At 41.3% G+C, this 20,558-nt stretch overlaps 1 pseudogene; it reads left to right on the top strand.

The window, feature by feature from the left end:
• The first annotated feature begins 17,680 nt into the window (after window positions 1-17,680).
• Window positions 17,681-20,348, top strand: LOC127439748 (piggyBac transposable element-derived protein 4-like; annotated as a pseudogene).
• The last annotated feature ends 210 nt before the right edge of the window (window positions 20,349-20,558 follow it).

Below are 20,558 nucleotides of genomic sequence, written 5' to 3'. Positions count from 1 at the left end.
GACTCCAATTCCACCTGGTATTAAGATGTGTATTTGGTGATCCTATCACATGAGGTTAGTGCTAAATATAGGCCTAAATGGGGTCTAAAACGTTTTGTGATCGGATCACAAAAACCACATGTGGTCAAAAATGGATAGTGGTAATCCGTATGCATCCTGGCAGCATTGAAGCACCACCCCTCGCCTGTCAATCAACTGCTGTGCTAAAACGTCATGGTTACTTGTGTAACCTCTGTTCCCTGGTGGAGGGAATGAGAAGTTGTGTCAATGTAGTGACACTAGGGGTCACTCTTGGGAGCCCGAGACACCTCTGGTCTTTGATAAAAGGCCAATGAAAATTGGCGATTGGTATTTGCATGCCACTCCCCCAGACATACGGGTATAAAAGGAGCTGGTATGCAACCACTCATTCAGGTTTTATGCTGAGGAGCCGAGACAAGGTCCGGCCATTTCAGTGGGTAGTTCAGCGTTGTGGTAGGAGGGACACAAAGTCTCGTTCCCTCCATCAGGGAACGGAGGTTACACAAGTAACCATGACGTTCCCTATCTGTCACTCACTCGACGTTGTGTCGATGTAGTGACACTAGGGGTCCCTATACAAAACGCCACAACCGGCTGAACTGTGTTACATGAACTGGCGGTGTGTGGTGGGCAGACTACTGTGTGCCTCATAGCCAGCACACCAGGTCGACACGTAACCTCCCCCAACATAGTTATGAGTGTCGAACGGCCCTTTGGGGACAAGTCGACTACCCAAAAGATAGAGACAGGCTAACCCAGTCGTGGCCTCTTTTCCCCTTCTCTATTTCCACTCACTAAAAAAGAAGGAGGATTATCCGACTGGGCCGCCAGGTCTAGCCACATGTGGTCAAAAATGGATAGTGGTAATCCGTATGCATCCTGGCAGCATTGAAGCACCACCCCTCGCCTGTCAATCAACTGCTGTGCTAAAACGTCATGGTTACTTGTGTAACCTCCATTCCCTGATGGAGGGAATGAGATGTTGTGTTGATGTAGTGACACTAGGGGTCACTCTTGGGAGCCCGAGACACTGGGCCAAGGCCCAGGAAGTTGCTACACCCCTGGTAGAATGGGCTCGTAGCCCTACTGGGGGCGGCATGTCCTGGGCGTGATATGCCATAGTTAGGGCGTCAATGAGCCAGTGGGCGATCCTCTGCTTGGAGACAGCGCTTCCTTTCCGCTGTGCACCAAAGCAGACAAAGAGCTGCTCAGAGATCCTAAAGCTCTGTGTGTGATCCAAATAGATGTGTAAAGCGCGCACTGGACACAGCTACGACAGGACTGGGTCTGCCTCCTCCTGGGGCAGCGCTTGCAGGTTCACCACCTGGTCCCTAAAAGGAGTCGTGGGAACCTTGGGCACATAGCCCGGTAGGTGTCTCAGGATCACGTGAGAGTAGCCCGGACCGAACTCCAGGCATGTTTCGCTGACAGAGAACGCTTGCAGGTCTCCTACCCTCTTGATGGAAGTGAGCGCAGTCAGGAGGGCAGTCTTCAAGAAGAGTGCCTTAAGCTCGGCTGACTGCAAAGGCTCAAAGGGGGCTCTCTGTAGACCCTGAAGAACTACAGAGAGGTCCCATGAGGGAACGAGGTGCGGTCTGGTGGGATTCAGCCTCCTGGCGCCTCTTAGGAACCTGATGATCAGGTAGTGCTTCCCTAAGGACTTACCGTCGACTGCGTCATGGTGTGCTGCTATAGCGGCTACATACACCTTCAGGGTGGAGGGGGACAGCCGCCCCTCCAGCCTCTCCTGCAGGAAGGAAAGCACTGATCTGACTGCGCATCTCTGGGGGTCTTCCCGTCGGGAAGAACACCACTTAGCGAACAGACGCCACTTAAAAGCATACAGGAGCCTCGTAGAAGGGGCCCTAGCCTGAGTGATCGTGTCTTCCACTGCTTAGGTCTTCCGCGTCCTGTCCAGGGGACAGATATGGAGATTCCAGAGGTCTGGTCGCGGGTGCCAGATGGTGCCCCATCCCTGAGAAAGAAGGTCCTTCCTCAGGGGAATTCGCAAGGGGGGGCTGTCGCGAGGAGCGTGAGGTCCGAGAACCACGTCTGGGTGGGCCAGTAGGGTGCTACCAGGACGACCTGCTCATCGTCCTCCTTGACCTTGCACAGGGTCTGTGCAAGTAGGCTCACTGGGGGAAACGCATATTTGCGCAGGCCAGGGGGCCAGCTGTGTGCCAGCGCGTCTATGCCGAGGGGAGCCTCGGTGAGGGCGTACCAGAGTGGGCAGTGGGAGGATTCTTGGGAGGCGAACAGGTCCACCTGTGCCCGTCCGAATCGACTCCAAATCAGCTGGACCACCTGAGGGTGGAGTCTGCACTCTCCCCTGAGGGTAACTTGCCGTGACAGCGCGTCCGCTGGAGTGTTGAGGTTGCCCGGGATATGAGTGGCTCACAGCAACTTGAAGTGCTGCTGACTCCAGAGGAGGAGACGGCGGGTGAGTTGTGACATACAACGAGAGCGCAGACCGCCTTGGTGGTTGACATATGCTACCGTTGCCGTGTTGTCTGTCCGAATTAACACGTGCTTGCCCTGGATCAATGGCCGATATCTCCACAGGGCGAGCAGAATTGCCAACAACTCGAGGCAGTTGATGTGCCAATGCAGTTGCGCTGGCCTCATACCCGTAGTTAGAAGGGCCGAGGCGGGAAGCCGCTGGGGTGCTTTTCTAACAAAAGCAAGCCGCGACCGCAACATTGCCATGGTCATGTTCTCGCAATGAGAACACGAACCATCCACAAATGCTGCCTCCGTGTGGGTCACGCCCAGACACGAAAGACAGCGATCATGACCATCCAAAGTTGAGAGATAACGACCGCAACCAGGAATAACACACAATCGGAAAGGCATCTTTAAAAAGACGCGTCTTTAAAAAGACGTTCCGTGTGTGCCGATCTATTAGAGAAATATACTCTTTTAGAGGAAAAGGCTCTATCAGAAAATATACTCTCTTTGTTTTCTGCCGAAGTGCCCAGGGGCGTTCTCTGCAGTGCACCAGTGCAGAGGAGGGAGAAGCCGCTGAAATGCACAGTCAGATCCAGCAGAGGTGAATGAACAGTAGAATTCAGCTCAGTGAGCATGACTGTTTGGCTCCGAAGAGAAAATCTGAATGAGTGGTTGCATACCAGCTCCTTTTATACCCGTATGTCCGGGGGAGTGGCATGCAAATACCACTCACCAATTTTCATTGGCCTTTTATCAAAGACCAGAGGTGTCTCGGGCTCCCAAGAGTGACCCCTAGTGTCACTACATCGACACAACGTCGAGCGAGTGACAGATAGGGAACAGGAGTTTAAATTTTGCCAGTTACGAGCAGCTTTAAAAGAAGAAAAAAACGTCCGATCGGAAAATTTAAAAAAGTGAATACACACACAAGCATGAGAACTTCATGCATCTTCTTCAGTGTGTTTGAAACCAACATGCAGGGACACTTATGAGAAGGACACACATCTGCAGCTTAAGTTAATAAAGGTTATCCACTAAAATAGCAGAAAATTATGCTCAAAATGTTGCTTTTGTGCTTCTGGGAGAAATACAGTAACACACCTTTTTTTTTTTTCGCACTTTCTTTGGTTTTTCTAAATTTGTTGTGCTTTAATGTCATGCAGTAACACACTGACATAGTGATTGATGTATGTCGTCATGAAACAGAGTGCCTCCCCTCCAAATCCGATCAGAAGTGGTCACAGGAGATGCAGCGAACAGGTGTAAACAGCGATGTGTCACCTGAACACATGTGATCGGATCACCCGAGATGCATCTTAATACCAGGTGTAAACGGGGTCTAACTGTCAATGGAGTAAAAATTTAATCTTAGAGAGAAAATGCATCCTTTCCATTGTGCTCATCATTGCTTATGTAAATGTGATTACTTCCTGGTTTTTGCATGAGAGCATGTGTTTTTGAGGCTGCTCACGCAACACACTATCAGTAGTGTCACAGAAAAAGGTAAATACATTTAAATTGATGCAAAAATGTCTGATAGGAAATACCATTTATCAGTAACTCGGCAGAACGGGGTTGATGTCATGGCACTGGAATATTCGGTAGCAACATGTCAAGTTCCCGTGTGGCCATGTTGACTTCTCATTAATTTTTATGATTAACTATGTCTGGGAGGTAGGCTCTGTGATTAATAAAGTGCTCTAATGGAGTCCCACCATTATGAGCAGCAAGCCATATCTATTAAAGCTATCAGTTTTAAATAAATGTACGGTATTGACAGGATTGCTGTTTTACAAAGCACAATGACTAAAGTAAACTATAATGGCCAAGAAGGAAGCAATGGTGCAACAAATGCTGGAGGAGAGGGGTTAATGGTATATGCATGTCTCATATCCCGATCACAAACCCAAAGAGGTGGCAACAACACTGGCCCAAAAAGGCAATGGTTAAATACTCCAATTAAGTGGGGAGGAAGGGGTTATTGTTCGATAGTGTTATGTAGTTCATTAGCCTTTTTCTTCCTCACGCTGCTGGGTTGTCTAGACGTCCTTATTAGTGCCCCCCGATGCACTCAGAATGGTCACAGCTGTCTCTTATAATGCTGTGCCAGCTGTGCTCCCAGTCTCTCCATGTGACTGTTATTTATAATTTGTAAAAGGTTTTTCAAAGCTTTTATGCACACATGCTCTGTGAAGTTGCAATGAGGGTAATCATATAAATCTACATTGTGACAGAATAGACATTATTGGTCTACTGCTGCTTGTGATCATTTTTTTTAAATCCCAGTTGAATGTTTTCCCCTCTCAATGTAAATTTAGACTCAAACAACAAATAGCTATTAATATAAATTAAATTATACACCTCTGCTTGACTGCTTCTGTCATTATTGCAAATCTATTCGTAGACAAGAAGGGAGAAAGATCTGAGCTACTTATATCTTTACTTATTTCAAAAGTATTTTTCCATGAATAAATTAAGTTCTCATAATGTACTAAGTACTTATAAGTTTAAGTAGAGGCAGCATAAACAATCATTATGGCACAGCATTTTTTCTCAAGTAAAAGATAGCATTCTTTATGACAATAATATGCATTGCAGGGGTGAAGTTTAGAGCACCACGCTTAGTGTTTTAATGTGTTTTTGTTTTGTAACAAAAGGGTTTTGGGAAGAGAAGTTAGAATGCAAGATGCTCTGTCAGGATTCGCTGAAAACTTGCAATCATTATATTTTATTACAACAATAGAGTACATATACAAAAACACCTTGGTGAGTCCTTGGAACCTTTCCTTCAAATGGTAAACATTGCATTAAAAATTAAAGGGTTCATATCTTATTTATTTTATTTTTTACATTACATTATTTCCACTTAGGTCCACTTACAATGTTAGTCAATGTTTCTTGCACAAAAACATAGTTTAGCTCTACCATTTTTATGCTATCTCTGAACACAGCAGTTACTTTAACACAGAGTTACAGCAGTTATTAACACAAACTGTTAAGGTCAAACTGAAATCATCAAGGACCTTATTAATGTAAACTTCGGCCACGTGTTTCTAGCAGTGGGATCTTGGTGGCAGTGATGGCTACCTAGTTTTGTTTCAGTTGGCTAATGCTTTGCAGGGATACAGCCTCGCTTTCTTGTCATCTTCACAGTCTAATTTGTTGCAAAAATTAACTAAAATGCAAACAAATGGAAGAGTTTTAGTGAAGAAAAAAGGTTTTTGATAGAATTGAAGATGTCAGACAAGTAATATGGCTGAAAATGACAAAGAGGTTTTGCCATTCTGTGAGAATTGGTTGCAAAATAATGACTTTTGGATGAATGATTTAAAAGTACACGCACACACACACACACACACACATATACTGTGTGTATATATATATATATATATATATATATATATATATATATATATATATATATATATATATATATATATACTGTATATACAGTATTCAGAGCTTCTGTGCTTTTGTGATTCCAGTGCCTGTAACTATGCATCCTTATGTGTAAAAACAGCATATACAACAATTTATTTATTTTGATTAAAAACAATATGAATGGGGATAAGCTCACCTCTTATGGAACATTAATTTGCAGACATTTCCCAAAACCATTATTGCTTGCAAAGTAGAGGTCTTTGTTGAGTCAGTTGTTACTGCATGAAGATCCATTAATAATTCAAGCAAAGCAGAGCTAAAGCATCCAATTATGCACTATATTCTCGACTAGTAATCCTCATAATCTGTAACAGTTATTGTTGGGAAAACCCTGTTTGAGGTGCCTATTTGGTCAATACTCATACACAGAGAGCCATTATGCTTTTAATAGCCTACAATTTTCAATGTTTTACTTCAAGAAAAGTATCTCTGGTTAGTTACCCCATTGTCTTGTCCTTCTATAAGCAATTTAGAACAACAAATAGTGCAACATGGTGTCATAGAATCATGGTACTATACCTACATTTTTGCAAAATGTTTTTTTACATGGCTCGTTGTACGTATTAAAAATAAATATATTTTTACATTTTTTAATTTTTAAAGATATTTTAGATCCCTTAACTCTACCCCAGCCTCTAAACATAACCACATTTCAACAATATAACATGTAGATTAATGTACAGTAGCAATAATGTTTGTTACAATATATAAATTTTTATATATTTTACAGCCACTAATCCCACACCTACTCCTAAACCTAACCATAACCGTTTATTAAGCATATAAAACACGTAACAGGCAGTAAATTCAGTACAAAGGTAGTCCAAAGGGCTATGCGCTGCATCCAATGTGTTCCCTGATGGCATACAATATCATTGTATGAGGTGGAGAGTGGAATTTAAATTATTAATCACTGTAAATCTTCTCCTGATGCACTCCATAACGGCACTGTCATACCTCATTCAAACATATACATCACAGAATACGGCATGTTTCAAATGGTCACGAGACACTTGAGAGCCAATGAGTCCTTTAAAATGTTGTATAGGGCAGCAGAAATCACACAGAACTGAATGAAACCATAAAAATGTCATATTATAATGTCAACTGCATTAAATAAATGTGATGGCATTTAACTAATCTCACTGATTATAAATCAAATGTAATTAACTCATTCATTCTATGAATTATTACATATTAATCCATTGAAACAGTACATGTAAATAGTTGTATGTTGGTGTCAATACGTAAAATGATGATGTTTAGATGCTGTCAATACATCAATATTGTACATATCGGTGTCTATGCAAACGTAAGAGTATAAACATTCGCTCGAACCAAACTTTACTTGTGACTACTTACCGTTTCCATGTTCACAGTGAGAGTCAAAGGAGATAAAAGACGGAGAGAGCCCAGCTGAGAATCTGCATGTGTGTTGGCCGCTGCCGTTGATCTTTTATATTGTAGATCCTTGAGTTTGTGTGCGTGTGAAGCTGTACTGTTGCGCTGTAAAGCGAACGAGTTTTGAGTTGATTAAAAGACATTCCTGTGTTGGAATCGCCATCTCTCTCTTCCTCCTCTTGATCCAAATACGAACATCTGTTATACTGGTGCTGAAACCCCAGATAAGGAGGAAGGTATGCTGCTATTGAGTCGTCTTCGCCACTGGAGGAAATGTTCCGATCCAGCATCCACCATGCTCAACACCAGGCCATTATTGATCTGTGGGCAGAGCAGCAACAGCACTTCGAGGTTCTCCTTCGAGGCCAAGAAGAGGACCGATGGGCGTTGCGGAGCTTGGTACCCTGGGGGTGGGGGGGGCGCACGGCGCGACACCGGCAGCAATGAACTCTCATGTGACGCTGGCGAAAATGGGGGCTCAAGATGACCCGGAGGCCTTTCTGGAGCTTTTCGAGTGCACGGCACAAGCTCTGGAATAGCCGTGGGCGCAATGGGCAGTCCACCTCCCACCGATGCTGACCGGGGAGGCCCAACTCGTGGCCCAACAACTTCCAGTCGACAACTTCCTGAGGTATCCTGCAGTGGGTCGGCCACAGTCCAGAGCATCATCAGCGGTTCCCTGACGCTGAGCGAAGTCAGCTGCCCGTTTGCCTTTGCTTAACAGCTCCACGATGCCTGCCGGCGGTGGATTCTGGCTGAGGAGCCCAGTGACGTTGGGGGTGTCATCGATCTCGTGGTACTGGAACAATTCATCTCCCAACTACCAAAAGGAACTGCGGAGTGGGTCCAGTGTCACCGACCAGCATCGCTGGATGAAACAGTGCAGTTGGCAGAGGACCATTTAGCGGTGTTCCTGCGGGCCGGTGCGCCCCGTTCTCTCTCTTTGTCTGTGGTCTCTCCTCTCCCCCTCCCCCTCCCCTGCTACCTCCTTCTTTCCGACCTGTCCCGTTCTCCCAGAAACGGTGGAACAATCCCTCGAGACCGGTGCTCCAGCCTCTACTAACACTCGTGTCTCTCTCTCCCCCGGCTCTACCCATTCTTCCTCTCAGGTGGGGGAAGCTGCCGCCACTGGTGTGGGCGTGAGGTTTGGGTTGGTCTGTTGGAGTACACTACACAGGCTGCCCCCGAACGAGCCGGACGTGAGTATTGGGGGGGTACATACAAAGCCTTGGTGGATTCAGGTTGTAACCAAACCTCCATTCATCAATGCTTGGTTCAAAATGGGGCATTGGATACAAATAATCGGGTGAAGATGAGGTGTGTGCACGGGGATATTTACGATTATCCTACAGTGACCGTCACTATTCTATTTCGGGGTCAAAAGCATAACATTGAGGCTGTGGTTAGTTCCCGCCTTACCCATCCACTAATTTTGGGTACTAATTGGTTGTATCGAGTGACGCAGGGCGCTCAGTCAAAAGAAGATACAACCCAGTTGTTGGTACCAAGGAGCCATCAGGAAATGTTGTTCCAGGCGGCTCATCATAGTCCGATGGCAGGTCACTTGGGACAGGTGAAAACACTAAGTCATCTCATGGCCAGTTTCTACTGGCCGGGCATTCACGAGGATGTTAGCCGGTGGTGTAGGACATGCCGCGAATGTCAGCTAGTGAATCCGCCGGCCACTCCAAAAGCGCCATTGTGCCCTCTGCCATTGATCAAGGTTCCCTTTGACAGAGTTGGCATGGACCTCGTCGGGCCATTAGAACGGTTGGTTCTGGTGGACTACGCAACGCGATACATGGAAGCAGTGCCTCTTCGCAACATCTTAGCACGTAGTGTTGCAGAGGCACTCTTCAGAATAGATTCCTAAAGAAATCTTCGCTGATCAGGGCACTACTTTCATGTCACATACACTACATGAGCTGTACGAATTATTGGGTATTAAATCAATTCGGACAAGCGTGTACCATCCACAAATGGACGGCTTGGTCGAACTATTTAATAAGACCCTAAATAATATGATTCTTAAGTGCATGCATGAAGATGCTCAGAATTAGGATAAGTGGCTCAAACCTCTGTTATTTGCAGTGCGGGAGGTCCCGCAAGCCTCCACGGGGTTTTCCCCATTTGAATTGTTATATGGGCGTAGACCCTGTGGCATCTTAGATGTCATGAAGGAAAATTGGGAGGAGGGACCTTCACAAAGCAAAAATGAAATTCAATACATTCTTGACCTGAGAACAAAGCGCCACACACTAGGCTGTCTAGAGAATTTGCTACAGGCACAAGAATGTCAGTCCCGGCTGTATAACAGGGGAACGTGACTACGGGAGTGTGCACAGGGAGATAAAGTCCTTGTATTAATACCCACATCGAGCTCTAAATTACTTGCTAAGTGGCAAGGGCCCTTTGAGGTCACACAGCGAGTTGGGGAAGTTGATTATGAGGTAGTGCGTACGGATAGAGGTGGGGCTCATCAGATTTACCACCTCAACCTACTAAAACCATGGAGAGAGGTGGTCCCTGTATCCTTGGCGATGGTAGTTCTGGAAAGTGAGGAGCTTGGACTGGAGGTGAATATAAATGCCAATCACTTCACACTTGCAGAGACCACCTCTCATCGTTACAATATACGGAGGTTGCCAGTTTGCAAAATAATGTATCTGACATGTTTTCGCCTCTCCCCAGCCGCACTAATCTCATAAAACACCATATCGAGACAACCCCAGGGGTAGTGGTATGTAGGGACCCGGAGTCCCGAGGAAGCCTCTCACTCTCTGCTCTATGGTTCAGACACCCGACGGGAGTCGCGAGTCCTCCTTGCAGAAGGCCTCGCTTCATCCAGACAACAAACTATCAGCGATCATAATAGAGTCCAAGACATCGACAAAACTAACTTTCTTCAAATGCCAAAGAACCAAGCAACACAAGGAAACGCAACAACCCACAAGTACATCTCCAGACTTTTGCTCAAAGTGCTGGTGTATTTGTTAAATACTTTGGGTAATCCGATTGCAAATCGATGTAGACTCAAAGAAGGATAGATGGTTCTTAAGCCATTGTCAACAGACTCTATGTATTGATCATTTATTTCACATTCTGTCACTACTCACCAACCTGTTTCATGTTGTATGTTTTAGATTAGTTTTATGTTTAGAATAGCAATAAAGTTTGTCTGTATTTAAAGATAATTTGACTGTGGTATATTTTGATAAATAATCTCATCCTTGTTTTTAAAAGATTTCGCTTCAAAGCTGTACCTAAATAAGTGTAATATTATTTTCAATAAGCCATGAGATTAATATTACTCCAATAAGTGAATTAACCATAATTCCCTTATTAAAGCTAATTCCTTACAGTAGAAATTGTGATCGGATACAACAAGATGTTGTATTACAATTTTAATGATGGAGAATTTTATTCAGACAAATAATCTAGTTATTTGTCATTTATCTAATTTATGATGGTTGTCGAATGCGACTAATTCCATTATAAATTTCCTTACATAATAATGTAGAATAAGAACAGTTTAAATGAATTCCTAGCTCACACATACTGTTTCCCTACATATATTGGTGGTCGAATACGTGCAAAGATCTAAATTAGTTATTTGATGTAATTCGCTACATATAATGGTGGAGGTACGCGGGCACTTTAACCCATCCCGTGTACATTTATACTACCAAATTCGCTACAACAGTAAATTACAGTAATTATTTTCCTGCTAATTTTTTCCCTAAAGAATACAGCTCAGTTTGACAGTAACATACTGTAAACAGTTTCTAGAGTGAGTTGCAGTTGGAAATACAGCAATAATACTGTCAAAACAATAAAAATAATTTACAGTGTGGTTGCTTGTGCAATTGTGTTTTTCATGTACATTTGCTTTTTATGGTAGTATCAGTTAGGTTTAGGGTAGGTTTTGTTGATTTAAAGCACGATAGCATTAACCTTAAAAACCTCTTTTGTTTGGGAGCAAATTTTACTTGCTATTAGAGCCACACAGTGGACATATCACCTTGAAACTGCACCAACACGTGTGAGGAACCACGCAAAATGATTTTGCAAAAATGTCGCCACAGTCACATACATTTCGTGAGACAAGGCTGAAAAAGTAACTTGTAACAGTAAAACACTAGTCTGTAACACGGATAGACAAGGAAAGTTCTATGCTTGCTTTTACAAAACACTTCAACTCAGAATTAGGGCAACATCAGCACTGTTGTTTTTTGTTTGTTTGTTTGTTTTTTAATGACTTTGTGAGGTGCTCAGTTGTGTGTTCTCTGAGTGTGTTCTGTCAACTGTGACATTGAGCCTCTCATTGTGATCAAAGCAATCATCCACCATAAATCTGATGGTGAACACATTTGAACACACTCACAGCTTCAGGAAAGGAGGGATATTGTACTGCATACACCATAATTACAAATACTGTAGCTCAGTTATAAAATTTCAATAAATATAGCTTATGAACTGTAGAGAAATGAGAGTGTGATGCAGTCATGGAGGTATAGTTGTTGTTGCACATACAGTATATATCTATACTACACATTATTGGGGTAGCCATGACAGGTCACCAAGAACTAAATGAGAATCTAATGATCTATTACTGGCAGATGCCAATGTTGGGGCAACCTTGGCCCAGTTGCAAGAAACCCATTTAAGTTAAGAAAACTCTTAGTGACAATACACTTACTGTACAATCTTAACCAAGGGTTTCTTTTTAACTTAAAGGTTTTCTGGCAATCAGGCCCATAGCAGTTCACTAAGAGTAGAGAACAAATAAAATATTTAGCTAGATAGTGGAACTGAGAGATAGATGCCCATAAACATGACATAATTTGATTTTCATGAGTCGTGGTCTTTATCTACTGTAGCAGTGTGTTCAACATTAATTTAAAAGTATACTGACTACAAAGGTGCTGAATTCAACTTAGTGAGCTGCCAAACAGCTTTTTTTAGGCATCATGAGGAGGTATGCCAAACTGTTAATTAAACAGTAAAGTCTAATTCTTTATTTCACTATTACAACTTAAAAAAGAATAAAAAGGAGAGAATATGTTTAAATCAGTTGCCACCTGCAAGCACTCAAGATAATTTACAGGTCTAAATGTAGTCCAAGGTAAGAAAATTTGAAGTTATTAACCCCATCCGACACTTTTCTCCCAGTTTGTTTAGACTTTGTTTAGAGCATTACTCTCAAGAGTTTGATTGCACTGAGTGGGAGGATGCTACTTCAGTAAATGATTATGGAGTTCTTGTAGCTCGACTGGTGCTAGCAGTGCCAAGGTCATGGGTTTGATTCTCAGGAAATGTTGATTTACAAAGTGTGCCTTTGCAGTGTAATTTGCTTTGGATAAAAGTGTATTCAACCTGAATACATTAGGTTACACCAACAAAGGGTTTAGAAACAGCTCCTTGAAATAATAAATGCAGGTTAACATTTGTGTATATAGGGACAGATGTCTCTATTGTGTCTTTTTTTTAAAGGTCTGCTACATGCTCATGTTGTTATTTGTTAATATAATCAATACACTAATTTCAGTTTCATTCAGTCTCTCAGTCACAATTTAATTCACATGACATTTCATCATCCAGATCCACATCACAGGTTTTATTACAAGAGTAATACATTCCTTAAAAAGTTGGCATAAATATATTAGATATTGTGATTCACAAATAAAAACATTATTGATTTAAAGAAATTAAGATGAATATTTGTTCATTAATTGTGGACATAACCTTGCTGTTAGTGAAGTGAACCAGTTTAATGACACTTTGTTCCTCAATGACTCTTGTTTAACCCTTGAGGGAGACATTTGAATTTCAGTTATTTCTGGGCCAATAATGTGTCACTGCTCCTGGCATGGGCAGTCTTAGGTTAACTGTCTCTTCATGTATGTCACTGTTGAGTTAACAGTGGGAGATGACCATTTCCACACACTGTATCACTATTATTATCACTCAATTAATTGAGAAAACTTGTTCCCTGAATGAATATCCCATAGCCTCAATGTTGTACTTAATCATTTGAGTTATTAACACTTAAGATAAATAAGTCCAAGGAACATAGATATTTGAGTTATGAGCCCAAAACTTGATATTTGAAGTAATGATTAATTAAGACAACTTGATTTTTCCAGTAATGACAACTTTAGGGTTTACAGTGAAGAGTGATATCTGCACAGCATCTGCTCTCTCAAACAAAGCTTAGCAGGTGGTTTAGCCACATTGAAGACATTGGCTAAGTTGAACCATGACCTGAAAAAAAAAAAAAGAATCATATGGGGGTAAAAACATTAGCTAATTTCAAGAGCTGGAAACTTCTATGGGACCATAAGGAGGAATATGCCGTAAAGTCAGGATACTATTAAAATACCTCCAGGGCGCTAACGTCTACATTATGTATGCACAACCATGACCACTTCCTAAGTAATCTATCATTAAATATTAAAGAGACTTTTCTGGTTCTAAGATATCATGAGTGCATCAAGATGCAAAGAGCATTATCTTCTGACAGTGCATCTTAGGGATTAGGTCAAAATTATTACACTATGTTGTAAAGTGTACTTAAATCAATCAATTAATGTAACAGAAATTCTTGGTCTCAGAAAAATCTGCCATGAAACAGCTCAGATCTCTTTATTGGCTGTTAGGATTCAATGCTAAGCACAGCTCAAGTTCTCAAGCTCCATTTCCAACCTTACTGCTAAGAAGTCACTGCTGGTCACCTAGCCCCTACATCCGTCCTTATGATGGGCTCCCACTTCTCACATCACGTTAATTGGTCCCCCTTAAACCTTCAGAATAGATGACTTACCGGTTACATTAAAATGAAGCCTCAAGGCATTGTTCTTAAAGGCTCACCTCCTCTCTATATCATACACTAACATCATATAAAGGAGTCTATTTTAACAAGTATCATGTATTCTTTGAAGCTGGAGTTGCTTTTGTAAGCAGCTAAAAACACAAATTTGTGCAGTCCTTTCCAGAAACAAATTGTAATTTAAAATAGGAAACATATTTAAAATACAAAACAGGAGTAACTGTCCATTATAGTAAAAAAATGTAATTGTTGGTAATTAGATTATGGTTACAGCTTTTTATTTATTTATTTATTTATTTTTTTTACTATTATTTACTTACAGTATTTTTAATAATTAGTCTATTCAGAAAAATATCTAATGATGCACTTCTGTGTAGACCATTTACCATATTCCTCCTCACTTAAAGAAGGCATGCAGCCTGTTGATCGGTAAGCAATCTGCTGACTCACAAGGCACAAGAATGGATAATGCAGAGAGTCACTTATGCAACTGGTTTATGTGTTAGAGTTCATGTGAGATGATTCATTAATTAATCATTCCAATTTGTGAATTAATCATTCTTTTGAGTCTAATCTTTTCAATGAATCGGTCGATCCAGTTCATAAAACCAGTTTGAATGATTTGTTCAAGAATATGACTGATTCAGTTCTCATGTTTGGCTCAATGATCAGGTTGCAACATGGTTAACAAGATTATGAAAAGATTATCAGTGAATGACTTAAATGTCAGCCTTTTCCTCACACAAGGCTATTATGTAGCTTCACAAGCCACATTCCTTACTAATATCACTGCAATCGTATTACAGTCAGAGGAGAGTTTGTCTTAACATAAACAACCCTAATCTTGTCAGTTTTTTCAATCAGCCACCTAAAAAATTATCTAGTCTCTAAATACTCCAGCAAGGCTCTTACTCCTCAATGTCAGCACAGCTTCAACTATGTTGCTGTGTTACACTTATTATGGCTAGTTTGACACAGATATAACTGACATGTTGGAAGATGTTGGAAGTTTGGGGGCGAGCCGTTGGCCTCATGCTGAGAGACACCCTTAATTAATGTCAAAGTGCCAGTGAGATATCAATTAGGGAGCTGTCTGAAACAGAGCTGTAAATTAAGTCTGCTAAAATAAAGACCAAACTTTAAGAATGTTGTCACTGAAAACTCTGATGTTTAAGTTAGGGGATATTTGTAGGATTTGTTGTCTTGAGTTGATGTCAACTTGAATTGCGAAATCAATTGAAATGACCAGATTTAGACATGTGAATGGGGCACGTGTCTGACATGGGCATGACTCTTCTGAATAAAACAGCACATGGAAAATACTTTCTTTATCTAATTATATTCCAAAAGTCTGAGAAATTAGTAATAATCTACGGTCCTGTAGATTTGTGATGAGTGTGTGCAACATGAAAGAATGCATGTAGTTTGTCAGCATAGTCCACAGTCTTCAAGGTAGTCCAAGTACGTTAATCCAGTGTGATCTCCTGCTGTTGCCAGCACTCAGCTCCCATGCCAGTATTGTTCCTCAGTGGCAAGGACTCATTGCTCTGAATGACCATTTTCTGACCACTTCATCAAAGTGATCATGAGATTTTCGGTAACACTTTACATTGAGATTCCCTTTGTAAAGGGTTTATAAACAGGTTCAGTAATGACTAATAACTCATCTACAAATGCATTATAAATTATTTATATACAGTTATAACCATGTGAATAAAAAGGGTGACTTTCATGCAATATTTGCCAAATAGTGAGCCGATTTAAACTCACATGTTATTCACACTTATTAATATTTAATTTAATCAAAATCAAGATATGTCTTAATTCATGATTTACAGTATATTATGATGCAGTAAAAATAGATTTTTATAGAAAGAATAAAAAGTGTTGTGTTTGTATTCATTTCTAAAATGTCTTGACTCATGTCACTTTGCTTGTAAAGTTGATGATAAAAGAATGCTGCTACTCAGAGTGGTGACATACGTATCAAAGTTGGAATGTCTCAGCAAAAACCTTTCAGGTATTCATGCTCATCCACAGCAATAATGTACACCTGTAACTTTGATTTCTCTCACATAATAAAAGTTCATCTATATTCTTCATTTTATTGGTAAATTATGAATTAAGTAACAATATCTGTACCTTGTAATACAAGTCTTAATGTAAGGTGGATTTACAAAATTATGCAGCAACCTTAAAAAGGTGCTATGATGCAAGGTGGACAACCACAGCCTGTTTATTGAGTTACCCATGAATCATTTAATGCATTATTGACTTACAAAATGCTATGAAAGTGTACCTTAATATAAAGTGGACACCTGTGAATCATTTATTAAAGTAATATTTCACCCAAAAATGAAAATGCTCTCATAATTTACTCACCTTTATGCCATCCCAGATGTGTGTGACTTTCTTTCTTCAGCAGAATAAAATAAAGATTTTTTGAAGAATTTCTCAGCTCTGTAGGTCCATACAATGCAAGTGAATGGGTGCACAAAATGTTTAAGCTCCAGAAATTACACAAGTCAGCATAAAAGTAGTCCATATGACTCCAGTGGTTAAATCAATGTCTCCAGAAGTGATCTGATAGGTGTGGGTGAGAAACAGATCAATATTTAAGTCAATTTTTACTATAAATTCTCCTCCCTGCTCAGTCAGGCTGCACTTTAACTTTCACATTCTTCTTCTTGTGTTTTTGGTGATTCACATTCTTCATGCATACACCTCCTACTGGGCAGGGGGAAGGGTTTCAAGCAAAATGTCTTAAATGTTGCTCTCTTTCTCACCCACACTTATAATATTACTTCAAAAGATATGGATTTAACCACTGGAGTCATATGGATTACCTTTATGCTGCCTTTATGTGTTTTTTGGAGTGTCACAATTTTGGCACCCATTCACTTGTATTGTAAGGCCCTACAAAGCTGAAATATTCTTCTAATTTGTGTGCTGCAGAAGAAAGAAAGTCATACATATCTGGGATGGCAAGAGGGTGAGAAAATTATGGGAGAATTTTCATTTTTGGGTGAACCATTTCTTTAACCCTTGTGTTAAAAGAAAAAGAAATGACCCGCCACTATTTTTATCAGCAGAGAAAACCAGCTAAATGATTTTTTTTCAACTTGAAATTTGATGACTTTTCCTAAAGTGACCCCAATATTAGAAAAAGTGAAACATTGCCTTTGTTCATATTTCCATGAAAGCTGTACACCACCAGGGTATAAAGATTGTCTTAGGGTCATTTTTGACCCAGCAGTTATAAAATCATTTACACACCACAAAAACCAAAAAGAGAGAGAGAGAGAGAGACACACACACACACACACACACACACACACACACACACACACAATGAATAATTGAGATTATGTGTGCTACTGATTTAACTCAGACAAAACTAAAACTTTCTTGTGCATGTGCAGCATCTCCCCTCCATGACCCCACACATGACTCAAGTTCACAGACAAAATAAAAACAATTTCAGACAAAATAAACTAAATTTCAGACAAAATAAACATTTCTTGAAAGCATTGTTTACTAATGGGGAATGCAGTCAGAGGCTATAAAGGTGCTGCAAATGACAGTACCTCCAGTTCTCTCTTTGCTGAAGCCATGAGAGCACATTTCAGTGCCCAAGAGGTTGTAGATCAGATTTTATTCAGATGTCCAGGAGGAACAAGAGAACAATGATTTAGAAGAAGAGGAGGTATCTGAAGAAGAAGATGGGGAAGAATACAACCCAGAGCATGATGCATCATCTTCAGATGAAGGAGAAATCTCCCAAGCTGAAAGAGAGAAATTTTTGTCAAAGAACAGCAAAATAACATGGTCCTTGTCACAATATGACAACCAGGGCAGGATGGCAGCACAAAATGTCATTAGGATGACCCCAGGGCCCACAAGACATGCAGTTGCCCATGCCCAGGACATCGCCTCAACCTTCTACATGTTCATCACACCAGCCATCGAAAAAATAATCCTAGAGATGACAAATTTGGAGGGTTTCCGTAAATATGAAGACAACTGGAAAAGGATGGATGAGATTGACCTGCGTGCCTACGTAGGGCTGCTAATCTTAGCAGGTGTGTATAGGTCCTGAGGCGAGGCTACATGTAGTCTCTGGGATGCAGAGAGTGGAAGGGCGACTTTCCATGCCACGATGCCACTGAAAGTCTTTCACACTTTCTCAAGAATGCTACGAATTGATAACCATGAGTCAAGACCTGCAAGACATGTGAGAGACAAACTGGCGGCCATAAGAGTGGTCTGGGAGAAGTGGGTGGAGCGTCTGCCTTACCTCTACAACCCTGGGCCTGAAGTAACAGTGGATGAGCAACTGGTTACATTCAGAGGTACATTTTTATTTTCATATCTGTAATGAAAGTGATTTTCACTGTTAATTTTATTATGTATTGCTGTAATATCATTGATTTATGTGATTGTTTTCTGTGACACTGATACTAATTACTGATAGTAATCTCTTTTGTCAAAAGGTTGCTGTCCTTTCCGGCAGTATATGCCCAGCAAGCCAGCAAAGTATAGCATCAAGATGTGGGTGGCCTGTGATGCACAATCCAGCTACGCTTGGAAGATGCAAGTCTACACAGGGAAGCCGACCAGTGGAGGCCCGGAGAAGAACCAGGGGATGCGGGTTGTGCTTGATGTGACAGATGGACTGAGGGGGCACAATGTCACGTGTGACAATTTCTTCACCTCTTATGAACTCAGCCAGCAGCTCCTGAAGAGGAAGATCACCATGGTTGGCACAGTTAGAAAGAACAAGCCTGAGCTCCCCCCTGCACTCCTCACAACAAGGGGGAGAGAGGCCTTCTCATCAAAGTTTGCCTTCACTCCCACCACCACTCTAGTTTCTTACCTTCCAAAGAGGAACAAGAATGTGGTCCTCCTGATCACACTGCACAAAACGGCTGAGATCAGTGATCGTGAGGACAGGAAGCCAGCCATCATCCTGGACTACAACCACAACAAAGGAGGCGTGGACAACCTGGACAAGGTGATTGGAACTTACAGCTGCAGGAGGATGACTGCCCGCTGGCCCCTGGTCATCTTCCATAACATCATTGATGTGTCCTCATACAATGCCTTCGTGATATGGAACAAGATCAACCCTACCTGGATGCCTGATAAGCGTAACAAGAGGAGGGTGTTCCTGGAGCAGCTGGGAAAGACACTTGTAACCCCACACATTCAAAGAAGGGAGTGCCTCCCCTGCACAGCAGCCTCTGCAGTGCTTGTGAAAGCTGTTCAGGGGGCTGAATCTTGTCCTGATCCAGCTGAAGCTGCAGCTGGGGCAGGTAAGAGGAGGAGATGCCAATTCTGCCCCTCAAAGAAAGACTGTAAAACAAATGCTATGTGCTGCACATGTGAGAAATACATCTGCAAAGTCCATGCGCACACACTTGCATACTGTCCTACATGTGCTAATTAGAGTTGATTGATTTATGTTCTTCACGTTTTTGTTTTGTATCTATTATCTTATTTTATTCTTATTTATTGTTGTTGTTTATACACCTTGTGGGTGGGGGCAATGGTTCGAAAAATGGTTATATATGCTTTAGTTGTGCAATCTGGCAACCGTGAGCATGCAAGACCTCTCCACTGTGAAAAGGCACTGGTGTTCTAAAAACCGTTTGTGTAGAACAACCTTCTTACACCACTGTTTAAGTATCCTCATTAAAACAGACCAAATTTCCATTACTAGGTCAGTTATTGGAGATGAAAAGATGCTGGTTCGTGTGAGCAAGCAATTGACAGAAAACCTTTTTCATGATCTTGACTTTTCACAAAATTCATCAGAAATACAATAACATAAGATAACAGGTGCTTATGGCCATGTATAAGCATGAGCCGCATATATTTTTGCCATTGATCCAGAATCAGTAGTGAAGTCTAGGGTGTACGCAGGCATATGCCTTAGGATTTTGCATATGCCCACCTAAAATAAGTGATTAAATGTATGGCCACCATAACAACGAGTAGGCTTTTGACCCAGAACTTTTTCAATCTATTAATGCGATGCCGCAGCACCATTGAATTATTTAATTTCGTTTTTATTTATTTATTTTAAGTGTACAGAGATTCTCTCTAAATGCGCACTGCAGGAGGCGGTAGTGCAACTGATGGCATGGGCAAGACAGACATTCCAACTAAGCTGATCCACCAATCAGAACGTTCATTTCGGCCGTGACTGGATATTTGCTAACCAATCATATTTTCTGTTTCAGTAAGGGGTGGCACATTTCCAACGTTTAATGCTGATGCACAAGCATCCCTGGAGTAACTATAATTTGCACTGTAAATTTATTTCCCTGCTAAACGTAAATATATATATATATATATATATATATATATATATATATATATATATATATATATATATATATACCGTATATACACA

Source organism: Myxocyprinus asiaticus, chromosome 4 (genome assembly GCF_019703515.2).
Source record: "Myxocyprinus asiaticus isolate MX2 ecotype Aquarium Trade chromosome 4, UBuf_Myxa_2, whole genome shotgun sequence".
NCBI lineage: Eukaryota > Metazoa > Chordata > Actinopteri > Cypriniformes > Catostomidae > Myxocyprinus > Myxocyprinus asiaticus.
Note: the sequence above shows the minus strand (reverse complement) of the source record. Positions and strands in the feature narration are given on the sequence as shown.